Source organism: Rattus norvegicus, chromosome 12 (assembly GCF_036323735.1).
Source record: "Rattus norvegicus strain BN/NHsdMcwi chromosome 12, GRCr8, whole genome shotgun sequence".
NCBI lineage: Eukaryota > Metazoa > Chordata > Mammalia > Rodentia > Muridae > Rattus > Rattus norvegicus.
The window spans coordinates 19,817,811-19,839,589 of NC_086030.1; the positions used below are offsets into that span (position 1 = coordinate 19,817,811).

The 21,779-nt window shown below is 52.5% G+C and overlaps 1 protein-coding gene across 4 annotated transcripts in view; it reads right to left on the reverse strand.

Moving 5' to 3' along the window:
• Window positions 1-21,565, reverse strand: part of Elfn1 (extracellular leucine-rich repeat and fibronectin type III domain containing 1) — a 65,465-nt gene extending 43,900 nt beyond the window's left edge. Inside the window, exon 1 of one of the 4 annotated variants that reach the window (XM_006248926.5) lies at window positions 20,271-21,565. The gene's annotated coding sequence lies outside the window, so the exon portion shown is untranslated. Of the gene's footprint in view, window positions 1-16,355; window positions 16,492-17,155; window positions 17,269-20,270 lie in introns of those variants that run through there. The other 3 variants (XM_039089190.2, XM_006248924.5, NM_001105913.2) reach the window with 3 other exon arrangements.
• Window positions 21,566-21,779: the final 214 nt, after the last annotated feature.

The window sequence follows — 21,779 nt, forward strand, 5'->3', positions numbered from 1 at the left end:
CCACCCACCCATCCATCCATTTACCCACTCACCCATTTATTCATCTACTCTCTCACCCACACATATTCATACAAGCATAAATGTATCTGCCCATAGGTAGCTGGAACACTACATGGGATACATTACAATCAGACTCTATCCATACAACCATCGTTCAGAGATCTCACATGCACTCCTGGACAGAAGAGCATGTGCAGCACACAGTTCCACATAGGTCACGTACAAAGGCTGTAAAGTGACATGCGGTTCAAAGTCAGGGTGCTTGCCCCTGAGGAGGAGAGAAGGGCGGGGACAAGAGAGACATGGTGGAAGGTTCCCAAGAGGTGGGTCATATTTTACTTCTGAGTTTGGGTGGTTCTCACGTGATGTTCACCCTGTGATATTTCATGAGACTGTATATAGTGCTTTTTAAAAACTTTCCTTTAAAATTTGTGTGTGTGTGTGTGTGTGTGTATGTGCATGCACACACGTGCATACATCTGCCATGATATACACATGGAAGTTAGAGAGCAAGGGTCCATTCTCTCTGTCTACCGTGTGGGTCCTGGGGATTGAACTCAGGTTATCAGGATTTGCTGCAAGCACCTTTAATCTGCTGAGCCATCTTGGTGGCCCACTACCACTTTATTATTGCTTCCTGTTTATTTGCGGGGGTGGGGAGGCACCTGTGTCATGGTGGGTATGTGGAGGTTAGAGCACAAAGTGCAGAAGTTGGTTCTCTTCTTTCCTTTTAGATCAACCTCAGCTTGCGAGGCCTAGCAGAAAATGCCTTTACCTGCTGACCCAAAAGTGTAGTACAGACTGCAAAATCTTGTCCTCAAAACCAAGTTTGGCCGTGTGTTAGAGGACACATCTATAATCTCGGTGTTCAGGGGGCTGAGACAGGAGGATCCCAAGCTGCACAGAGAGCTCAGTAGACAAAGCAATTTGCTGTGGGCAGATGGATGGGTGGTTGGATGAGTGGAGAGATGGTTGAGTGGGTTCAGATCTCCAGCTCCCCACGTGCAGCACGGTGGCACATGTCTCCACCCCAACATAGAAAGGGTGGAGGCAGAAGAATCCTGGAGGTTCACTGGCCATCTAGTCCAGCTACATCGGTGAGCACTTGGTGCGGTGTGAGGACCTACCTTCAAGAGTAAGGTGGAGAGCGATTAAGGGTGTGATTGAGGAAGACACCCAACATTGACCTCAGGTTTCCACACCTGCATGGGCACACACACACACACACACACACACACACACACACACTCACCAGCTATAAAACTGGTCAGAACTCTCAGCCATGATCATTTCAGCATCCTGGAAATAAAGAGATTGATATGGGGAAAAGTACTGAGTATGGATAACACACGGATCTATGCAGCTCTTCCCTAGAACCAGCTCTGTCTCCCCACATGGCCGATGCAGTGTTTAAACAGGCCATGAGGGCTTACGAGCTTCCCTGACAAGCCACGGGCTGATTTGATTTGGAACAAAAGGCACAAACTCCACTGGACGGGAAAGTGTGCAAGCCTCAGGGTTGATGGAGGGAGAGCCAACATGGCCGCTAAGCTGGAACTGAGATCTTGACAGGGGTAGTGACAAGCTAGAGACTATGCATGAATGGTGTCAGTCACACAGAGATGCAATCTCTCTCCACACGGCTGGTCGATGGGCACCTATGTGGGGAAGCAGAGGTCCATGTAGTTTGATTCCTTAGCCCACTGAAAGTGTGCAGGTGACACACGTGTCTGGCAGGAAGCAACAGTCAAGGGAGACACAGAAGCTAAATGATCTTCCACGTGCCCCCCAAACTCACGTATGTGTCAGTTATGGAGGTTAATAGGCCCCAAGCAGGCCACACGACCTCCAAAGGGTCCCTCACTGATCACGAAGCTGGGCAAACAGAGCGGACCGTGAACGTGAGGGGATGGAGAAGAGGAAGGGGGAGGAGAAGGGAGGAGAGGGAAGTGACAGAGGAAGAAAATGAACGGGGAGGAGGAAGGAAAGGAATGGAGAGGGAAGGAGGAGGCTGAGCAGGAAAAGAAAACATTAATGGAGCAGGAAGCAAAGAAAATGAAGGGAGAGGAAGGAGAAGGTAGAGGGGAAGGGAGGAGGGGAGAGGGAGAAGGAGGGGTGGGGAATAAGAGAAGGAAGAGAAGAGAAAAAATAAACAAGGAGGCAGAATTAGAACTGAGGAAGTAAGGGGGGGGGAAACAACAGAGCAATCGGTGGCCACACATCAGAGGGAGTCTATTCCACAGCTTTCGTCAAATTAAGTCAGTAAACAAACAGTAAAAACAGAAGCATAAAATGCCAGCACTAACAGCTCTCCGAGGAAAAACTCGGAATCTAGATCCACTCTGGGACCATTGTCCATTTTCAATACAAAATTATGCAACAGACAAAATCAGAGGGAGTGACCCCTACTGAGAAAAAGAACTGTAAATAGAAACCATCATGGAAAGCCCCCATATGTCAGGTATGAAAGAAAAACGACTCCAAGACAGTGAGTATATTAATAAGTTGATTCAAAGAAACAAGCTTAAAGAGTTGTATAAAATTTTAATAATAATAATAATAATAATAATAATAATAATAATAAGTAAAAGTGTGCAACCTCTGAGCCAGTCATGGTAGTGTACATCATTAACCCTAGCACTTGGGAGGCAGAAGCAGGCAAATCTCTGTGAGTTCAAAGCCAGTGGGCAAACTCCGGAACAGCAAAGGCCACATAGAGAGACCTGCCCCAAAAATAACAACAAAAACTATGCAATCTCAACAAAGACACAGAATTATTTTAAGATTTTTTTTTAATTATGTGTATGTATGCGAAGGTGTGGGTGCAGTGTCCACAGAGGCCAGAAGAGGGGTGTCAGAATCCTTAGAGCTGGAGTTACAGAAGTTGTGAACCACCTGATATGAGTGCTGGGTGCTGAACTCTGGTCGGCTGGAGGAGCCTCAAGAGCTCTTAATTATTGAGTCATCTCTTCAGTCTTGTAGAAATCATTTTTAAAGTGATACTTTTGAAGCTGGGCCTAGTGGCACTTGGGAGGCAGAGACAGGTGAGTTTGAGGCCAGCTGGGTCTATTTAGAGAGTTGCAGGACAGCCAGGGCTACATAGAGCAGTAGTTCTATCATAAAAGGAGGAGGAGGAAGAGGAGGAAGAGGAAGAGGAGGAGGAGGAGGAGGAAGAGGAGGAAGAGAAAGAGAAAGGAAGAAGAGGTGGTGATGGTGGTGGTAATAAATATGGAGTTAAGGGGCTGGGGATTTAGCTCAGTGGTAGAGTGCTTACCTAGGAAGCGCAAGGCCCTGGGTTCGGTCCCCAGCTCCGAAAAAAAGAACCAAAAAAATAAATAAATAAATATGGAGTTAAAAATATAGTAGCTAGGGTTGGGGATTTGGCTCAGTGGTAGAGCGCTTGCCTAGCAAGTGCAAGGACCTGGGTTCGGTCCCCAGCTCCAAAAAATATATATATATATTTTTTAATATAGCTAAAATGAAAGTAGCTAAAATGAAAGTTATACTGACCAAGAATAAATAAAAATAGATTGCCTAAAGTCATTTCCCTAATACAAAAGGAGGCAGTGAAGAAAACAAGAAGGGAAAAAAGACACAGGACAGAGAACAACAGTGTAAGTAAAAACTTCATGAAAGAAAAATAACTATAAATGGGCCAAAAAGCCCAAATAAAAGGCAGAGACTATCTGATTGGGTTTAAAAAATAAGAGCCAAACATAACATATACTTCGTGAAAGACATTCATTTTATATACGTTAATATACAAACGTGTGGAAATATTGAAGGGATAGAAAAAGAAATGTATGCAGATATCCAGGGCAGAGCTGAAGCTCAATGGATGAGCATGTGCCTAGGCTCCACTCCACTGTATCCCCAAAGCAAAACAAACTAATGAGTTTGAAGTGAAGAAGAGCGCAGGTTGGATGACGTCATCACTAACCTGGCTAGGTGATGTCTCCAGAGCATTCTATCCAGGGCGGAGGACATTCTTTTCAAATGCACATGAGATATAAAGAGACATTATAGTCTTATGGCGAAGGCATCAACAATCTCAACGAAGTGGACAGATGCCTCCAGACAGGCACAACTCACAAGAACAGATTTGACAAGCAACAGAAAATCTGAATAGACTCAGAACCAGACCCAAAGAGGCAGGCCCTGGCGGCTTTAGTAGTAAATTCTGTCTAGAAGCAAGTTAAACAGACAAAATAAAAGCTTCAGGAACTTTCCAGGAGAGAAGATTAACTGGACGTAGCTGTGTCAGGTGATCTCAGCACCTGAAAGACTCAAGTAGGAGGATTGTAACTTCGAGGTTAGCCTGGGCTACACATCAAGATCCTGTTCACACAAAACAAAAGCTGAGGCTATAAGTCAAGTGGTAAAATCTTTGCACAGGGTTCTACAGGGCGGGAGAGAGGTACAGAAGCCGGGACAGAGACACAGAGACACAGGGCACATATTCACGAGACTGATTTTTTTTTCCTGAACTGGAAGTAAAAACATTCCAGTAGAACATAGATAAGCTTTCTTTGTCTGATGAACATCGACGCAAAGTCCTCAACACAATGTGAGCAAGTCAAGCCAGCCACATAAAATAATACATAACAGGGAGAAACCACAGGTCACCTTGGCAAATGCAGACAAAGCTGTTGATAGTACTATTATGGAAAAACTTGCACTTGGGTGTCAATGTTAGGAAAATTTTAAACCCCTGAAAAACAAATAAAATAAAATAAAATACCACATTTGACTTCATCCTGAATGGTAAAGGCGAAACAACTTTCTCTACCATCACGAAGCATCTGTGCTGTTCAGCATGACTCTAGAGATGCCAGCCAAAACAATAAGGCACGAAAAAGAAACATGAGATGTGCAGCTTAAAAAGGAAGGTGCTAATCCCTCCTTGTTGTCAGACAGCATGATGCATCCACTAACATTGCTAGAACTGATGAATCAATGGTCACAATTAGCAAGGCTCTAAAACGAAGGATCACCATGTACAATTTTGGCCTGGAGGGAAATGTCTCTGTTGGTAGGGTGCTTGCCATTCTATTCGCAGAATCTACAATTTAAAAAAATCTGGATGTAGGACTGAAGACATGGCTCAGTGGTTAAGAAGGGCTGCTCTTGCAGAGGGTCCAGATCCAGTTCCCAGCACCCATATTGTGGCTCACAACCATCTGTAATTCCAGTTCCAGGGGGAATCTGATGCCCTCTTCTGGACTCCATGTTCTGCATACATACAGTGCACATGTATACACACAGGCAAAATATACATAAAATAAAAATAAATCTTTAAAAATGAATAAATAAATAAATCCGGGTATAGTCATGCTTGCTTGTAATTCCAGCACTGAAGAGGCAGAAATAGGTGAACCCTGGGCTGACAGCCATCTAGTCCTGCTGACTCAGTGAGACCCAAGCCAACATGTCAGAGACCCTATCACTAAAACAAGGTAGCTAGATCTTGAGGAATGACGCTAAAGGGTCTTCCTCTGGCCTCCACGTACATGGATACACACTTAACAGCTGCACACACAAAACGTACATTTTGTGTATAACTCTTCAATTCTCCGTACTAACAGTAGACACTGCAAAAGTGAAATTAAAAAGTAGTTCCATTTTCAATAGCTTATTCTAGAAAAACAAAATATTTAAGATGAACTTCTTTAAAGACATTCAATCAGGATGGCGTCGGGGTGCACCTGTGGGAAAGGGAAGCAGAAGGATCCTGAGTTTGAGGATAACCTGGGCTACGTTGTGAGCCAGTGTCTGAAAAAAAAACGTTCAGCTCACAATGGTTACACGCAGAAAATGACAAGTGATCGGAAACATTAAAGACCCCAGAGGAGAGAAGCAACATCTTAAGGTATGGACTCAAAGGCAGGGATCCTAAATTAACCTGTTGATTAAGCCCAAGCCACTCTGACTCTCACCAGGCACATTCACAGACACTGACGGGCTGGTCCTGACGTTACCATGGGATGACTAGGAAGGGCCAGAATGACTTGGAAGAGAAAAAAGTTTGAGGGGCAGAGTATAATTCTTCCTCTCAAGCCTTGTTGCAGAGCCTCAGTAATTTAGAATACACCATCAGAACAGACATGAAACGACAGCAGGGCCGGCAAGATGGCTCAGTAAGTGAAGGGGCTTGCCGTTAAGCCCCAAGACCTGAGTCCGATGCTGGAATCCATGGAGGGGAGAACTAACTTCACAAAGTCATCTCTGACCTCTGCATGAAGGCCATGGGGCGCACGCACACAAGCACACTAGTAATAAATATAACATTTTTTAAAGAAAAAATAGACCATGAGGTAGAGCAGAAACACACACACACACACACACACACACACACACACACACACACACACACACAAACCTCCTACTTTTATGGCCTCAAGAAACTATAAAGCAGTGAAGAGTCTTTAAAACACACACATACCCAAGAAATGAACTTCAGTCCTACATCATAAGTAGACATTAACGTCAGATGGCTGATAAATCTAGGTAGCAGATCCCAAATTCTACAACTCCTGGGGGGGAAATGAAGGAAAGTCTTCGTGACCTTGGACTAGGCAAAGGAAGCAATGACACAAGATTCATGAAAGAAAAGAAAAATGAGTAAAACCGACATTGTGGTGGGAAAAACCTGTGCTTCAGAAAGAAAACAGAAAAACGATGAGGGGTAGGGCTGGGGCTCTGTGCATGGAGAGCTCGTCAAGAGTGTGTGAAGCAAGCCCTGGCTTCCTACCCCAGCCCAGAATAACCCCTGACATGGTGGTGCACGTCTGTCCTTCCAGCACTTGGGGGTGCAGGCAGGGGGATCAAAGTCATCCTGAGCTAGGTAACAAGTTTGAGGCCAACCTGGGCTCCATGAGACCCTTTCTCAAAGAGGTGGTGGTGGGGAATGAATATCAAGATACGATATTTACAAATCCATTTCTTACAAAAAGACTCATCTTGGAATATGCACAGAACTCTCTCACGGTAAATTTGAATAATTTTTGAAAGCTAATAATGAGACAGACCCATTAAAAACCGGGCAAAGATTTGAATAGACATTTTATCACAGAAGAAATGCGGGTGCCTACGAGTGTACAAAAAGACATTCAACGACACTGGTCAATCTGGAACCTGCAAATTGGACCCAGCCCCAGACAGCACTGCACTCCGGCTTAGGTAATGCTAATAAAAAAGACCAGCAGTGCCGTAAAGGGTACCAGAGCCCAGGAAGGAGCGCCGGCCCTCAAGGGTTACTGAGAAGGATGTAAGCCAGTGCAGCCGATTTGGAAGTCTGGGGACTTGGCAGTTTGTTTAGAATTTAAATGTAAACTTACCAAATGACTCAGCAGGCCATTCTGAGGGATCTACCAGAGAGAACCAGAGGGTGGCATCCACATAAATGCCATGGTGTGATTCATTACGACCCCAGACTAGAAATGATTCAAATGTCTATCCCTCGGGACGTAGGGAAAGGAAAGGTAGTCTATCAAGACAGGGGAATACTACTTAGCAATTAAAAATAAACGTGGGGTGACTCACACAGCAATATGAGCGAGCTTCCGAAACATTACACCAGGGCGGGGAGGCGGCTCAGAGCGTGACGTGTTTGCCCCAGAAGCTTGAGGACCCAACTTGGATTCCTAGAAGCCATGCTTTAGAAGAAAGAACATGGTGTGGGGGTTGTACCTCCATGTTTCTTCCATGCCTGTTTCAACCCCAAGTCGGGTGAATCAGGTGAATAGACACCTAGATTTCTTTTGTGGTTTTATTTGTGGGGTGCATGAGTGTATAGATGCTCACTTGCATGTAAGGGCCCACATACACGTGTGTTCACAGATGTGTGTGTGTGTCTGTGTGTATGAGAGAGACAAACAGACAGAGACAAAGAGACAGATAGAGAAGCTTGGCAGTGAGGAGGTAGAGACAGGAAGATTTCTGGGGTTCATTGGCGAGCCAGCCTAGCCCACTTGGTTCAATAAGAGGCCATGTCCCAAAAAACACATGGCATTCAAGGCTGCTCTCTGTATTCCACATGCATGCACACAAACACCCATGTACACACACACACACACACACACACACACACACACACACACACGTTGTACTAAGAAAGAAGCTGAGTATGATAACACTTGTCTGTCACCCCAGAGGCAGGAGGATGACTGGGAGTTTGAGGCCAGCCTGGGCTACATCCTGAGACCCTGTCTTGGAACTAAATAAATGCCAAGGTAGAATAAAGCTGGTCCTGGTTGTGTGAGGCTGTCCATGTCTAAGCCTGCAGAATGGTATACTCACAGTAGGACTGGTAACGCACAGTGGGTTTGCACGGGCAGGACTCAGTGGTTATTTGTGGAATATAAAACTCAAACCACTGCTCAAGAGGAAAGTGGAGCCGGCACCACGCCTGACAGCCCTGTCCTTAAATCCACAGGGTTGGGGTTTGCCCTCCCCGAGGCCAGGACTTGCCAGGTTTTACTCACAGCTAAAGGTTGCCTTTGGCCTTAGGGACCTTCCCGAAAATTCAATTCCCACTCCTGTCCCTTTTACGAGCTGCCTTAGACACCTCTGACTCAAGGGTGTCCTGATGCAACCACAGACCCAGGGAGACCAGGGCTTAAGGCACCTTGGAGGCTCTTCCCATGTAGCATGTGGAGCACAGGACATGCTCAAACAGAGGCGCCTAGGCAGGCGGAGGGGGAACTGGCTTCATCTTTGATCTTTCCGGTGGCTGCCATGTGCACGCCATGTTCACTTGATGTGTGCAGGTTCCTACAAACTCAGAGCTTCTCCTTGGCCTCTGCCCTGTCTCCACCTAGGCTTCCCCTCCTGAGCGAACACAGAAAACGCAATCCAAAAAGAGTCACTTCATTTCAGCAGGAACCTGGGGACCCACTCAGCGCATGCGCAGCCGAGAAGGGGAATGGGAGCTCCGTGGCTTCCTCTGTGCCTCACTGCCCACCCCTCAATCCCAAATTTACTGTCCCTGTCACTTGTTTAGTATGACACAGACAAGAGGGGGCGCATGAAGCAGGGCATGGGAGGAAAACCTGGTGACCAAGAAGATCACACACCCGCACACGCACGCACACGCACTCACATGCACGCACACACGGGGTGGAGACAGAACCCTGGCTACGACCGCTGTCCTCTGCTTTCAGTATCTCCTGAGTCTGTCATGAGAGAGTGCAGACAATCTGTGAGTGATCACATCATGTGTGATTACGGAGAGACCTTGGGGCTGTGCTGCAGGCAGTTGAACACTATTAGAGAAACTCTCCATTCTCTGTGACCCCAGTAGGGCTGACAGGAGCAGGACTGGTGAAGAGGATTCCATTTGGGCATAGGGATGTACCGCTGGGAGGTAGGGGCAGTGAGCCCTTGTGTGCGTCTAGCAGTTCATGCCTGAACATGCGTGTGTAGAGTCCAAAAGTCAATCTTGGGTATCAGGTGCACTCCATCTTGCCAATTGAGACAGTCTCTCACTGAACGGGCGCCCACCATATAAGGCAGTCTGGCTGGCCAGGGCCTTGAAGATCCCCCTGTCTCCATCCCCCCAGCTCTGGACTGCAAGGTAGGACCCAGCACAGCTGTCTTGTGAAGGTTCTGGTCCTCATATGCACACAGCTGCCTCTCTATAGATCACAGTTCTCAGCCTGTGGATTGCGACCCCTTTGAGGGTCTAACAACCCATTCACAGGAGTTGCTTAAGACCATGGGAAAACACAGCTATTTATTTACACCATAATTCATAACAGTAGCAAAATTACTGCTACGAAGTAGCAATGAAAATAATTTTATGATTGGGGTCACCACAACTTGGCGGTGTTTTAGGAAGGTTGGAAACCAGTGTTATAGACTGAGCCGTCTTTCTAGTCCTGACACCCTGGATTTCTGACAAGCTGTTTTTCTGGGGAAAAAAAAAAAAAACCATCCATGGTGAAGCGCATCCCTCAGATCTAACATGTCCTTGCTCTGTGGGGACACCAGACGGAGGAAACCAAAACAAGCCCAGATGTCTGACAGGCTCGAACACCTCAGAGGCCTAAGCCTCTTCCCTCAGCTCCCAGGACAGAGGAACCAGGCAGCACTCCCCACAACAAGTGAGAAGCCACCTGATTACACACACGTTCATGCTCCAACTTCCACCTGTTCTGCCAGATTTGAGAAGAAAAAAACCCAGCTGAGATCGTGTTCGCGGCTGTCACCTGTGTTCCTGCATGCACACACAGCTCCAAGACAGCTACCGGTTCCCAAGGATGTTCACCCCGTGCGCCATTGTTCCCACACCCGCAGGAATCCCAGGGGGGGGGGCAGGTGCACCCCATTTCCACCTCAGAAGCATTAATGGACATCGGTAGAAAGCAAGACTCACTTCCCCAAAGCCTCTTTATCCTCGGGGTGTGTCCTCAAACGAAGATAAGAAAGGTTTCAATTTATAGAACACTTTTCTCTATAGGAACGCGGCTCCAATTTAAGAAAATTACACTTCATTTATTGAAGTGGGCAAGGCAAGTGCACGATGACACAGTGCTCATACAGAGGTCAGAGGACAGCTTGCAGGAGTCAGCTCTCCCCTTCCACCATGTGGGTCCTAATGACTTGCCCGGCAGCAAGTGCCTTTACCCACTGCCCAGCTTGCTGGCCCAGCTCCAACCATCCAAGCAATGTCAAGAGAGAAGTCACTGTTTCTCCGTCACCTGCGTCACCAGCCCAGATCACAAGACTCTCAAGAGTTCTACTCCCACTCGAGCCTCAAACATACTACTCCACGGGGCACGGGGAGGAGGAGTTCTTTCTTTAATCATTTCCTCTTTCTGAAACAAGATGGGTGGATGTGTCCGGTCTACCCTTGGAGGTACAATCCTCCTGCCTCAGGCTCCTCAGAGTGACTGGTTCAGAGAGGCCTTTTAAACACTTGGTATCTGGGATGCTAAGAGTTTCCAGAAGTTTCCCTGAGCTGTGAGAACAAGAACCAACTCTTCCCAGGAACTTCCACACGGGAGGCAGCCAGAACCCTGCGCCCACCTCTTTTGTCTCCTCAGCCTGGGTGATCCTCAATGCTGGCCTTGCTTGTGGTCATAACAGGACCCCAGTTCTTGTTCCTCCTTCCCCCTACACACTCTCTTACTCCCACAGGGCACAGAAGGACTGCCCCCAGGATGTCAGTGAACTATTTAAGGGGTCCAGCACCCTCACAGACCCACTGTGATGATCCAAACCACCCCTCACCTTACACAGGGGAAGTCGTGGCTCAAAGGAGGGAAAGGGACCCAAGTAGGCCACACACCCACATCAGACGCTGTACAACCTCCCCCTTCCCCCAGAGTAGTCCCCCCCAAGACTCTGCTTTCTGTTCCCTATGACACCCAAAGCCTCAGACCCATTTGACAGATTGAAATCTGGAGGCACAAGGAGGAGGGTATTACTCCCACCCTTAAGCTGCAGCCCGCCCCTCCCAGGGGCACCTGGTTATACGGAACAGCAGTGACTCTGATATAAGTGTCCCATGAGAGAAACACTGGATGGGTGTGAGGCCCACCTGACTCCTGGGGTCCCGATAAGCCAAGGGTTGAGGAGCTTTGAAGATTATAGTTCTTTCAGGGATAGTCCCTAGGGAACCCTGATGCAGTTAGACAATGGAAAAGGTCCCTTAAATGCCTCATGTGAGATGGTCAGGAACCAGGACACAGGCTTTATCAGCGGGCCAGGAGTACCTTCCTGGAGCAAAGCTCTGGCCTCCCAAGGATCATACCTGAGAAGCCTCAGGTCCTCTGGCATCTATACCAGGCACACAGTGAGGACTCTAGCCCAAGGTCCTTTGCCAGAAGAAAGCATTACAGGAGGAAGGGCATGGCTGTCACTTCCCAGCAGGGAAGCTCCTATCTCTCACCTCGTACCACAAGCCCACTCTTTAGCACTCACGGTGTACCCTGGGCAGTCTGCAACTTCTTTAAAGACATGAGCCTCACTCCCTACCTGGCCATTGGCAAGCCAGGGCTGCCCTCATGCCTGAGTGTGTGTGTGTGTGTGTGTGTGTGTGTGTGTGTGTGTGTGTGTGTCTGTGTCTGTGTCTGTGTCTGTGTCTGTGTCTGTGTATGTCTGTGTGTGTCTGTGTTGAGACTATGTAGCAGCCTGTGCGAGCTGAACCAGAGGAAGTTAATGACTAAGAGTTGCCGGGGTTTGATCGTACTGAAAATAAAACTGGGATCTGTCAGTAAACACAAGCAAGTCTCAGGCTGTCAATCATTCCTGGGGCTCCCCACGATAGGTAGGGTTCTGTCTGAACCGGACAGCTTCCAAGGCAGGCGTGCGGCTGCCAGACTGTCCTGTCAGCCTTGCCTGGATGAGTGAAAAGCTCTCACAGAGGTACGCTGGGGAGAAGAGGGCAGACATGTGCTTCTGAGGCTAGAGGGCTCTGGGGGACAGCATAGGCAGCGAACCCTCACCTCCACAATGGACATCTATAGGCAGGGGCAGAGTTCCCGTCTGCCAGCCTGGGAATCTGGCTTCATGTTCAGGGAAGAAGTAGGTGCTGGGGTGGAGTGTGGTCTGATTGCTCTGTCTGTTCTGACCTGTTGCCATGGCAACAGTCCTATCTGGGCCTCAGTTTCCCCATCTGTGCTTTGCAAGTGTAGCTGAGCTGCTAGGCTGGGTTGATGGAAGTTTCAGGTCAGCTCATGCCTTCCCACTCCTATTTTTCTGAAAATTTTAGCTTCTCCTTTGAGGTGCCAAGGCCTTGCAGATGGCCCTGGCCATGCCTGGGCCCCAGAATTCCTTCTAATTGTCCCCTCCTATGACTGGAGTTCATCCCTAGGGGTGACACAGGAAAACTACAGGAGACCGTAATATTTGAAGACCACAATGGAGGGTCTATGGGCATGCCCCTCCCCCATCCCTTAAGGACCAAGAGATACTTTTCTGCCAACCACACCCTTCCTCTTGGGAGCAGAAACGCGCTGGACTGTCTTGTAAGCGAGGGGAACCTAAGAGACAGGTCGCAGTGATGGAGACCCCACTGCACCAACCCTTGGCCAAGTGGATGGGGAAAAGGGCTACAAGGGAGTGGTCTCAGAGCTGATCATTTCAGCCACACATGACTCAGTTTCCCTCCATTCCAGAGCACAGAGGGAGCAGGGAGCCACGCCCCCTCCCATTCTGTATTTTGCCTAAGGAGGCTAGACTGGCCTTAGGCCTCCAATCTTTTTCTAATACTGAGGTCCTGGCTCACTGAGGGAAGAGGCAGCTCTCAGCTTCTAGAAGTTTAAATCCTACAGCTCACGGCTCCTGACCTTGGATGGTCCTAGACCTTTCTGGAAAATGAGGCCAGATCAGTTGATCTCCATCGGGAAGAACTCCGTTGGCTCTCCTGTCTCCCATTCTCCAGACCATAGCCTCATTCTCGGGTTCAGCTCAGTAGCAGTGGGCTGAGGTGACTGGGAGTCCCTCGCTAGTCCCTTGCTCCTGCCTTCTCTCCCCTCCAGGAAACTGACCGACTGTCTCAGGGAACAGAGTAGGGTCCACAGAGTCAGATATCCAGATAGGCCCGCAGGGGGGTACCCCAAGACCAGGAGCACAGAAGCAAGAGAAAAACGGGTGTCTTCAACAGCCTGAATAATTAACTACCCCCCCCCACCCCGGCTTGCTGTGCAACTCTAAAGACCATCCTATGCCTCTCTGGGCCTCCTCTCCTCGAATGAACCTTAGGAATGGATAATGCCCAAGACCCCCGCAGAGGGACACCTCTCATCAGCTACCCCAACAAAGACTCACTCAGGGCCAGGTGATAGCCTCTGCATTGTTGGGAGAAATTAAATCCAGGATAGAAAACAAAAGATGAAGAACAAAAGGGGGTGGGGAGTAACAAACATACCCGTATCCAGTGTCTGTTGTGACACATCATCGCTTCCAAGTTTACACTTGGAAATTTATGGCCCCATCACCTGCTCTGCCTCCTGCCTGTCGCTCCGTGACATTTTTCCATCTAGCGCCCTCCGATCCCCTCTACGTACCACCCATCCTTAGCCTCTCTCAACCGAGAAATATGAACCCATGGGGCCAGGGCCTCTCTGCTCATAATACTCCGGAGGAGCCATAGGATCTGAGCCTCGCCACTTAGAATAGTGTCTCCTACAAATGGGACTGGGTTCCTCAGGGGCAGAGGCAGGGTAGGATGGTGCAGTGGCAGGATCTGCGCAAGACTTCATGAGTGTTGAGGAATTTTCCCTAGAATCTAGAGGCTGTGTCTAGATACTGGAGGTAGACAAGGGGCACACACACACACACACACACACACACACACACACACAGAGAGAGAGAGAGAAAGAGAGAGAGAGAGAGAGAGAGAGAGAGAGAGAGAGAGAGAGAAAGATCCTACTGTGTTCTTTGGTCCAATTCTGTCAGAATGTTGGTCCTACTAACCGAAGTCTGCATCTAAGGACTTAGGTTCGATCATTCAAATGCCAGGGCTCAGTCAGAGCTTCTCCAAGCCCTGACTTGCGACCCTTCAGGGGGCCTCAACCACCTGTTATTTGGGGGAGGGAGGTTGTCAGGGGAGAGAAGGTTAGCAGACTTCTTAATCCTGGTGTGGGGAACCCCAAAGCCAGGACACTTTGGGGAAATCCCTGCTTTTCTGAGAGCGGATGGTCTGGTAGGACCTGCCTTCTCTCCCCTGGTCAGAGTCCCACTCCCTTCTCTCTCTCCCCTCTTTTTCAGAGTGGGAGCCCCCGTGTGTGCCCATCCCAGCTTCCCTCAGAGTTTGCTGTATCATGCTGAGTGATGCACACCCAGGAGGCCTGGGGGTAGACTAGGCCTTGGGGAACAGAGAAGAGATGTAGCTAAGAAGGACCTTGCTCACCTGGAGACCCCGAGGGCTTTCTGCAGGGGGCGGGGCGGGGGCGGGGCTTCTCAACCTGTCTGGAGCTCCAGAGGGTCCAGGAAGGTGAAAGACAGGGCTCAGGTCCCAGCCTCCTGAGTCCAGAGGTATTCCCTTATATTATCCTCAGCCGACTGGACTTTAACCCTCAACCTTTGGTGACTAGGGCACAGAGATGGGGGTGGGAATTCAGAATCTGTCTCTTTGATACGTGTTCCATTGCACGGTGACAGCTGAGGAGGCTAGCGGAGGCAGAGGGATGAGGTTATTTGTGGCTTTTTAGTGACATAACCCCAATTTGATCATTGCCTCTTGGGGCTGGGTGAGGGCTCTGTAGAATAGTCTTTAGGAGAGACAGAGATGCGGCCATGCTCCTTATACCAGTTCCCAATTCTGACACCTTCCTGTCCCCAAAGATCCCAGGCTGTCCTGGGAATGGTTCTCTCAATAGCCCTCACCACAGGGGGTAAGGGTCAGGTGTACAGCCAATAACTCTGTCTAGGAACTACACCCCTTGCTTTCCTCTGTCCTAGGCTGAAGAAAACAACTCCTTAACCTGTAACTTCTCTAAAAGTACCATCCTGTCCCCGTTTTACAGATAGGAAAACTGAGTCTCAAAGATGTCACATGCCTTAAGGTCTCACAGTTTTACGGAGCGGGGGTGGGGGAGTGGGAGAGGGGCATACTTTCGATCTCAGATGTCGTCTGGTCCTGGGGAGGATGGAGTATGAGGCAGGCCACGTAGACACAGCCCGGGACACCCTCTGGCACTAGCTTAAGGAAGAAGCAGGTTAGGAAAGGTGGGAGATTAGTTTCACAGACTCCTAACCCCAACCCCTAGACGGATGGCCATGAGGAAAGCTTCGAGTTTATGGGGAGGGGTCCACCAAGTTCCTAGCAAAGTCCTCAACTCCCTTGCTAGGGTCTTGATCCACTGCTTTGGGATGCAGACCCTGGCCTCTCTGCTGTGTGGCTGAACAGTTGCAGGTGCCCTGCCAGTAGCCGCTCCAACCGTGGGAAGGATGACAGACAGGGTTGGGATGGGGTCAGGGACTCGGGTGAGAAGGTGCGTGGACAGCACGAAGGTTTCCACGCAGGGCAGTGGCTGTTGGAGGGTCTTTGGCACTGGGGAGCAGGGCTGGGTGCACGCAGCGAAGCAAAGTGTTGGGGAGGGGGCTGCTCCACTCGAGGTTGAAGGCTGCGGCAGTGACTCTAAGGCGACATCAGAACCCCTAGTGACTGGTTCTGTGGGCTCGGATTCCTCTACCGCCAAGTTGCTACAACTTCACCGGCAGCACCACTCCCGGTTTGTGCGCGGGGCCTGGGGCACAGCCGGGAGGGACAGTAGCTCACGCTGCGCGCTGGGGTGAGAGAAGCGCAATGTCGCCAACCAGTCCTCCGCGGAGTGGCCGGGGTCTCGCGCGCCCAAGCTCGGCTTCGGGCCATGCTGCGACGCGAGAATCCCGAGCTTCACGCTTACCTGCCCGGCCGGGCTCGGCCGGCGTTCCAGGGCTGCACCCGCCACCAACACCGCCACCGCCACCACCGCTGCCGCTGCCGTCCTTCAAGCTCTAAGTTCGCTCTCGGATTGAAATTCCTCCCCAGCTTCGCCCATCGATCTGCGCGCGAGCCCCGCCCCTCGCCGCGCGGCCCGGGAGGGGGGGTTCGGGGGGGCTAGTTCCCGCCGCCCGCCCTCCCTCCCCTCCCCCGCCCGCCCTCGCCACCAGCCGGCTCCCTCCACCCTCTCTGCCGCCGCTCAGTCCGGCTGCGAGAGTCGCGCGCCCTCCCTTCTCTTCGCCTCCCGGTCCCCTCTGCTTGGATCGCCCTCATGATCCTGCGTGCCAGAGCTGGAGATCGAGGAGGAGGTTCACGAGGGTATCCTGACAGACCTTTCTGAACGTCTAAGTAAAGGGGGGGGAGGTGTATTTGCCGCCTCAGCAGGAGCCTCGCACGACCCCCTCACCACCAACACACCAAGCTCTCTTCAGGACCCAGGTCTTCCCATGGATCTGGCCCAGATCCCAGACAGCTGGGACCTAGGGCGCAAACCGACACTCCTGACGACACTCCTGGCTCTGACCCCCTCCTTCACCCACTCACCCCAACCTCTGCGAGGACTTGAAGGGCTGGTTCTCCAGCACCCCTCCAGCCTAGCCTACCATTCCTGATGTGCGGCTGCCTGTGAGGAAACCCCAGGAGAGAAACCGAGTCAGGAGAGGCTTGCCTCTGGCCATCGGGCCCAAGAAAAACCCAAGCCTCCGAGCTCTATGGACTCCTTACTCTGGTCAGGACGACTCTGACAGCGTCCTCGATAAATTCTGTTCGCAGTCCCACCGGTGCCTCTGGCGGATCCAGTCTCCCCACACGGCCCATCTCGTCCCCACGCGGCGCCCCCTCCCCATTTCCTGTCCCCCGCCCGCTCCTGATTCCCGGCCTCAGTACCCCCGGCACGCTCTCTCCCCGCTCCTCCGCTCTTCGCCAGCAGCTGGGCAATTCACCGAGCATACAAAAGAGTTGACTCAATTCAGAGGCAGAGCAAATCAAGATAAATCCTATAGTGTGTGGGGACCGAAGAAGGAAAGTGAATGAACGCCCATAGCACCAACCAGTCCTATGTATATGAACTGGCCCTGCTCTGGGGGGGTGGGGATGGAGGTGGGGGTGAGGGTGGGGGGTGGGCAGGGCTGGGCTGGGCTCCCTCCTGGCCTAGACACCTACAGGAACTGAAAGGGGTGGTGGGCTTCCCCCTTCCCCCTGCCAGGCCTTCAAGCACTGGATGAACTTGGAAATTGAGGATTGTGTGCCCTCCAAGCGCTTACTGAGTGGGGTTCCCAGGAAAAGAGAGCCAATATGAGGGCAAAGACTATGTCTTAGAAATCTGTAACCAGGTAGGGTAAGGTCAGACCCAAGAGAGCAGCAGGACCCTTGGGGCAACTGAGATGTATATAGTTTCCCCAACCTGGCCTCCTGACATGGCCAGGGTCTAGGACAAGGGTATTATATAGATAAATAGTGCTAGCCTGACCATAGGAGGTATAAGACACCCTTCCCTACCAATTATATCTAAAAGGGGCCCCCAGTGGCTGATCTCCAGGGACAAGATTGTGACTGGGGTCTCCTGGTCGCTCTTGGATGGTATTCTGGGACTGGTCAGTTCTGTGCGTGGAGACCTGACAGCCCTACCATCAGTGTCTGAAGGCAAACTCCAAGACAAGGGTCTGACCTCCCCCCCCCCCATATCTCTAGGGTTCCCTTTGGCCTGGTAAGGCCAAAACCACTGCTACAGGTCTGGTAATAATCTGAGATTTGGTATTACTGTGGTTTGTGTGCCAAGCACTGTGGAGGTACGTTCACTGGTCTAGACTTTGCTCCACTCACCCTTCCAGAAATAAGCAAGCCCAGGTCCAAGTCCCCAGAGCGCCCTTGACCAGTGCAGCCCCACCCTCAAGGCAAGTTTGTGGCTTCCCAAGGTCCGCTGTCTGGAGGAGTGGGGGAAGATCCCAGCAGGTCAGCTTGAAGGAGGGAAAATACCGGCAGTTGTTCTTCCGGTGGAAGGGTCCCCCAGGACATCCAATGTTGGAGCATCCAGCTGTGGGGGCTGCAAGACTGAAAACTGGGGCTGACCAGTAGAGGGTCATTCAGATCCTCCAGGTCACATTCCCCCAATCTTCCAGCTGCTCAGCTGGCTGTAACCAAGATCCCGGAGTCCCTTGGGACCGCCCCTCCCCCGGGACCGGACAGATCGGCCGTTTGCTTGTAAGCCATTAATTCTATCACAGAAACGCCGGCGCCGCCACGCGAAGACATCTGTCAGGGACCCATCGCTGTGTTCCACGCCCCCTACCTCTCCCCAGACCCAGAGCAGCGGAGAAGATGCACCACCTCAGCTCTCCAAGCTCTGAGGTTGCTGAAGCGGGCTCGGAAGCAATGAACCCGAAGGGGGCGGGGCCCCAGCACCCTTGGGACAAAGATTCTCCGAGCTGTTTGGAGACTGGGTTCTGCAACCTCCCATCCCAGACAGGAAGAGTGCTCAACTCCCCCTGTTCCCAAATACCAGCGCACACTCAGGCACTGACCCGAGCCTTGGGGTGAGGTGGGGAGAGGGCAGGGAATCCTCCAGATATCTCAACGTGTAGGAAGGAGACACTGGGGAGTGGGGGGTGGAGAGTGGGGGGCTGGCTTCTTCTTTCACAGGGAAGAGACCATTCACCCCCAAACCCTTCCGGGATCTTGACAAGCTCTCTCCACAGAGAGCTTGTCTGCTCGCCTCAGCCCCTAGGCAGCTGTTGGTGAATGTGTCATGCGTGGGCGATGGGTCGCAAGGGCTGGAAACTGGTTGGGGGTGATCCCCGCTCATGCCTAGATGGGTGGCCGGGGAGGGGGGCTTCACTCCCATCGCCTTGTGGGGATGGGTAGAAAGAATGTTTGGATGCTGAGACACCGGCCTGGGCTCATGACCCCGGGTGGTCAAAGTCCAGAGCGGGCTGTCTGGGAAGAGAAAAAGTTAGGGCAGTGGGAGGTGACACCTCAAAGTCTGAGGGGAGAGAGTGGAAAAAGAGGAGTGGGCAGGTGACTGAACGGATCCATGAAAACTGAGGAGGGGTCAGCCTCTGGCTGAGGTCTGGCAGCAACTCGCAGCCAAACCCAGCCCAATGGCTTTCCCAATCCCTACAGGCTCTTGTCACAGCCACCTATTAATAACTAGGACCCAGTTCCTTCCAGGGAGCTGGACAGAGCCCCAGCACCCGGCTGGGGTGGGGGCACGGGTCTTACATTACCCTCCCCAGGGCTCCAGAGCTTGGAGACCAGTGTGCAGAAGGAAGGCGAGGTCCCTCCACCCACTTTTTCTCCTCCTTGGTCTAAGAGTGGAGCTATTCCGACTGGGGGGGGGGGCAGCTTGGGACACTACGGCCATCCCGTGCATCATCCCAAAGCGACCCCACCACCGCCTAGGCAGCACGCTCAGCAAAGTTTCGCTGCGGTAGTGCTTCCTAATCCGAGGCGGGGGCAGGGGTCCCAAGCCCGAGCTCTCCGATCTGCGGAGTCGGGGAGGGAAGTTTGTCCGGCCAGAGCTCGGCGATCGAGAACTTCGGGTGCACCCGTCTTGTGAACGCCGGTGAGTGGGGGGCGCCCTGGAGCCTCAGACTAAATGCGTCGCCTCCGAAACCCCACGGGTGAGGAGGGGACTCGGCCCAGGTGCGGGAGGCCAGGACAAGGCGAGGGGGACTGAGGCGATAGGGGCAACCAGAGCTGCGGGAGCTGCTGGGGACTCCCGCGCCACCCGGAAAGCCGGCAAGAGCGTATCCTCCCCGCCCCTCCCCCTCCAGGGGCGGGGACCTGTGGACCCCACGTCTGCCGCAGAAGGGACCCCCACCCGCTATACACCCCTTCCTACCTGAACCGGCTTGTGGCCCCCAGGGCTGAAAGCTCGGTCGCCCGCTAGCGCGCGCCCAAGTCCCCGAAGCGCCCCGGCGACTGTGGAGGCGGCGGCGGCGGCGGCGGCGGCGGCGGCGGTGGCGGCTGCCCCGGCTTCCTCCTCCTCTTCCTCCTTGGGGTTCTCGCTGGCTCCAGACAGACCTCCTCCCCTTCCCGTGTTGCCCGCCCCTCCCGGAGCCCGCCGGGCTTGGGGATCGGCCTCTCGCCCGGAGCGGAGAGGAGCCTGCGGGAGCCGGGCTGCGGCGCTCACTGCGTCAAGAGCCGGGGACCGCGCGATCGGAGCAGCCCCGGACCGGTCGGGCAGGCGGGGCGGCCGCGGCGCCGGCGACGCCGAAGGGGCCGGGCGGCTCCGGCTCTCGAGCTCGGGAGCGGGCGCGGCGGCAGCGGCCGCGGCGACGCGAGGCGGTGGTTCATTTTGTGAGCGCGAGGCAGGTCGGACGTGGGAGCCGCGCGGGGAGGGGACCGGAGCAGAGGCGGGGGCCGCTGCATGTCCATCGGTGGCCCTGGGAGGGGACCAGGGTTCCCCGAGGGGAAGTTGACTGGAGCCTGGGGGACATCTCAGGACGCCGAGATACAGCCTCGCCTCCTTTTCCTGGCCTTGCCTGCGTCCCCTGCCCGCGTCCCAGGCCACTGAGCTGAGAGCCGTGGAGGAGCCCAAGTCCCCGAGTGTCATAGGGTTGAGACCCTTCGTGGCGCTGGGAGGTGGGAACGAGAGGCGTAGATGTGCACGCGCGTACAGTCACGGCTGTGCACACACACGCACCCGCACAAAGCCATGTAGAAGTTGACCCCGAAGTCAGACCCTATGTAAGCGCGGGTGTCACAGCACCACCCGCGGGGACGATTGTTTCACCGGGCGGGCGACAGGGCGGGGAGAATAGGAGATGGTATAAGGTTGTCAAGCCCTCAGAGATGCAACATTCTCTCTTCCCACCAGGTACTTGCTCTCTCCTAAGGTCACCGACCCCCTTCACAGTCCCTCCTCTCTGCAATGCAGGTCACCACCCCCTTGGGCTGAGAGACCGGGAGGCGTGAGATCAATCAGCTTGGCACCTTCCCATTCCCGGAAGGTTCCGAGTTGTGGATTCCCTCCCACTAGCGTGTGTGTGTGTGTGTGTGTGTGTGTGTGTGTGTGTGTGTGTGTCCTCCGGGGATCTAAGTTGACCCCTCTGGGACCCTGAGCCTTGGGCAGTCCGCCCCACCCCTCTCAGGGTTCCCGGAACACTGACCGAGTCGCTTGTATTCTATCCCCTACCGCGCCCCTTCCCCAGCCAGTAGCTTTGGCTTTGGGTTGAAAATCAAACTCAGGTTTAAGAGCGCCCTCGCCGGGCTAAGGCCTTCCGCGCAGCTTCCGAGTCTCCCTGCGTTTGCGGAGCTGAAGGACCCCCTTTGGGCAGAGTGGGTGCAACCCTTTTTGGATACCTCCTCCTAGCTGGAGCACCCTCAAGATCTGGGCTTCAGGAGGCAG